Genomic DNA, 4,473 nt, shown 5'->3' with positions numbered 1-4,473 from the left:
GTCGTGCCACAGGAGATAACCACCTGTTACGGGGCGTCGCTGTAAAGCGTTCTGCTGGTGGAGCCCTGAACCGCCCTGTGCTGTGTTACTGTCCATTAACACATTACACTGCGTTACAGCTCTTTAACTGACACTTTCATCCAAAGCAACTTACAGTTGATTAGACTGAGCAGGAGCAATGTGGAGTAAAAGCACTCACACACACACACACACACACACACACACACACCCGGCTACAGGCTGCTCCTGTACACAGCTCTCTCCCGTGCTGTAGGGGCACAGAGTGAGTCTCCACTGATCTGAACCAGCAGAGTGAATGCTGGATTTTTCAAAACCGAACAGTCTGTGTCAAATTCCAAACTGAATGATGCTTCCTGTTTAATATTTACATTTGAATATTTTCAAGTGTTTGCAATGACATGTTTTACGGGGCATTGACTGTATTCCCAGAATATAAATTAAGCAAGTAAGTTTGGTGAAAACCGAGAAGTTTATAAGTAGGTGCATTAGAAAGGGACTGCTATTTCTGCTTGATATATTCAGGCACGAGTCCAGACCTCAGAATTTAACAGGAATTTAAGGAATGGGAAGAGCTGATCCATTTTAGGAGTTCCTGTGACACTTGTGCTTAATTGTTTAAATGGCTTAGTCGTCATGCTTAAGAGCCGCAGCTGCAGCCTTAGTGGAGCTGCTTTAGAGTGGGCCCGTACACGCACGAGCGGCCATTTTGGTGCATAGCTGTGTCTGAGTGGAGCTGCTTTAGCGGCCATTTTGGTGCACAGCTGTGTCTGACTGGAGCTGCTTTAGCGGCCATTTTGGTGCACAGCTGTGTCTGACTGGAGCTACTTTAGTGGCCATTTTGGTGCAGAGCTGTGTCTGACTGGAGCAGATGCACAGCTGTGTCTGAGTGGAGCTGCTTTAGAGTGGGCCCGTACACGCACGAGCGGCCATTTTGGTGCACAGCTGTGTCTGAGTGGAGCTGTATGTCAGGCGCAGTGGTTGGGGAACACTCCCGGCTACAGCTCACACCTCAGGCCTGCTGGACATCCTTCTGTCCTCTGTCAGGGGTCAATAAACGTGAGCGCGGATTCTAGGGGGCAGGTTGTTGTTATCTGGGCGTGTGTAGGCTGTAGAGCTCCCCGGTCAGCTGAACGGGAAGGAGCTGGGTTAACGAGGGAGTGTGTAAAAGCTTTGGGAAGTCTTGTCTCTTTGCCTCCCAACAGGGGCAGGTTTTTAACCCGTTAGTTGATGTTCGCACTCTGCTATTCCCAAAATGCGCTGTTGTCTGTGTGCATTTCAGTTTACTCCTTGTGTGAATGTTTCATTTGGCAGTACTGCTCTGGTTTTGAAGGGCACACAATGGCTGTGCAGTGGGTAGGGTGGGAGCTCCATGTTCAGGAATGCCGTGGCCATGTGTGGGAACACCAGGATCAGGAATGCCGTGGCCATGTGTGGGAACGTCGGGATCAGGAATGCTGTAGGTTATGTGTGGGAACGCCAGGATCAGGAATGCTGTAGGTTATGTGTGGGAATGCCAGGATCAGGAATGCTGTAGGTTATGTTTAGGGTGAATTCACTGTGGGCGCTCCTGGATTAAAAATGCAGGAATGATGTAGGACTGTGAGGGATGGGAGCGGCAGAATCAGGAATGCAATTGGCACAGGCAGGAATGCCAGGATCAGGAACATTATGGGCACATGCAGGAATCCTAGGATCAGGAATGTGTGGGTTAAATGTTCAGCGGGAGCACTAGGATCAGGAATACTGTGGGCATGTCTCGAATGAGCTCCTGGATCAGGAAAGTCAGGGGAACGTGCAGGAATGGCAGGATCTGGAATGCTGTGGTTCCCGTGTGGGTTTGATGGTGGATGGGAGCGCCAGGATCAGGAATGTTGTGGATGAATGCGTGTTTTTAACACTACAGCGGATCACAGAGGCTCTCTCTCCCTCTATCTCCCCTCTCTCTCACCCTCCCTCTCTTTCTTTCTCTCCTTCTCTCTCTCTCCCCCTCTCTCTCTCTTCCCCCCTCTCACTCTTTCTCTCCTCCTCTCTGTCTCCCCTCTCTCTCTCACTCCCCCCTCACTCTCTCTCTTTCTCTCCCTCTCTCTCTCTCTCTCTCTCTCTCTCTCTCTCTCTGGCGGGTTTGATTGCACTGGCGAGCGGGTAATTGTTCCCCTATGGCGGAAACTTTGTGCATAATTAATCTGGGGATGGGCTCATGTTACCATACTGATTCGTTGCTGAGAGACCATCTGTCCGCTTGGATTACTGTTACAGAAAAGAGAGAGAGAGGAACCAGGCTGAAAGATGTAGAGAGAGAGTGAAAGATTGGGGGAGAGGAAGACAGATATATTGGCATCACTTTTGAGTTTGTCACGGCAGTAAAACAGTACATCTCTTTAAGTACATCTTTCTGGGGATAAGATTCTCTTTAAAAAAATATACACGGTCCAATCAACATTTTTCCACACTGTATTTAAAACACTCTGGGCCAGCTTTACTGACACAGACTAAGCCTTGACCAGGACTGAATCACATTGAGAATGTAGATTCTCCATACAAAAGGCTTCATGCCTTACATGTACTGTACATTGTTGGTGAATTAAATGCTCACATCCTAAGCATGGTTATTATAATGAAAATGTAATTTGATAATCTGGGTATTAATCTGAATATTGCCAACGGCTGCCAGGTGAATCGTCCTGTTATAAAAATAAACCCGAAATAAAAGCCGGAATGAAACCGGCATTTAGGGACAGAGATCAGCGCGTTAAACCACCGGAACAACAAAGCAGATTCATCATTCAAATATTATTATTTTTTAACTCGGCTAAAATAAAATACCAGTGTGTGTTCTCCTCTTCTTTTCTCCTTTTCTCCGGGATGTACACGACTCTCTTCCTTTTTTCATTTTCTCCGGGATGTACACCTCCTGTCTGTCAGTGCCGGGGCCGTTCCACATTTATCTCCACAAGGACGATGAACCGCCGGAGAGCCGGGGCTCCGCCCTGACCCTGCGGCGCTCAGAGATTCTGGAGCGGGCTGCTCAGGTCTCTGAAACATCTAAAATGGCTGATTTCAGCTGTACACTGTTCAGGGCAAAATGGCTGATTTCAGCTGTGCACTGTTCAGGGCAAAATGGCTGATTTCAGCTGTACACTGTTCAGGGCAAAATGGCTGATTTCAGCTGTACACTGTTCAGGGCAAAATGGCTGATTTCAGCTGTACACTGTTCAGGGCAAAATGGCTGATTTCAGCTGTACACTGTTCAGGGCAAAATGGCTGATTTCAGCTGTACACTGTTCAGGGCAAAATGGCTGATTTCAGCTGTACACTGTTCAGGGCAAAATGGCTGATTTCAGCTGTGCACTGTTCAGGGTATCAGGGCGAGATGGCTGATTTTGGATATACACTGTTCAGGGCGAGATGGCTGATTTTGGATATACACTGTTCAGGGCGAGATGGCTGATTTTGGATATACACTGTTCAGGGCAGGCCCACAGGAGTAATCCATACTGTATGTAGATTCTCAGTTTGTTTTTAAATTACTGTAGTTGATTGTTGTTGTAGCTTTAGTTTGTGTCCGTTAAATAAGTGTAACAGGTTACAAGTTACGGATGACTAAAAACATCCTAACTAGCGAATAGGCTAGGTTAATGTGCATTCCGGTATCTGGTTTGCTGACGGGCATATTAATAATTTCTGGGGCCTATAAATAGCCCGTAACAACTAGGTACCAGGAAATGCCTTAAATGTTGGGGTTCTTGTTCTTCCCTGCTTGTGTGCAGGTTCCTGTCTGGCTTCAAGGTATGTTGCAGTTTGCTGTTACTTGCAGCCATGTAATGTTCCGTGTAAGCCTGATGAAATCGGAAGAGTTCTTTTAACTGCATGTCATAGCGTGTGTGTAGAAGTAGAATATTTGATTCACTGTGTCCGTATCTCACCGATTTACAGTGTGTGTGTGTATGTCTGCTGGCACCTTCACGAGTGAGTGACCTTTTCAGTTCCACTTCCGGTAAGTCCTCCACCCTCCACGGACTTGTACCCGCACGCATCCAGTAGCGCCCCCTAGCGGTGGGGAAGACCTACCGGCTAATTTTTGGGATCCTGTGGGTTTCTATGTGAGTTTTCTACAGTTTTTTTGGATTGTAATGAATAAACTCTGTTTTTAGAATTTAATTCACTTCTCTGCTTGTTCATTTACTTGAACATACCTATGTGGGGATTGATCACCAATCCTCGTTTCTTAAACTATTTCCTTAAACTAAGTCCCAAGGTGTCGTCATCGAGTAGTGTTATGCCAGGTCACAAGGCTGGGTGTTGTAGTTTTAGTTTGTGTCCGTTGACTGAGGCTGGGTGTTGTAGTTTTAATTTGTGTCCGTTAACTAAGGCTGGGTGTTGTAGTTTTAGTTTGCGTCCGTTAACTGAGGCTGGGTGTTGTAGTTTTGTTTGTGTCCATTGACTGAGGCTGGG

Source organism: Conger conger, chromosome 4, assembly GCF_963514075.1.
Source record: "Conger conger chromosome 4, fConCon1.1, whole genome shotgun sequence".
Lineage (NCBI taxonomy): Eukaryota > Metazoa > Chordata > Actinopteri > Anguilliformes > Congridae > Conger > Conger conger.
Note: the sequence above shows the minus strand (reverse complement) of the source record.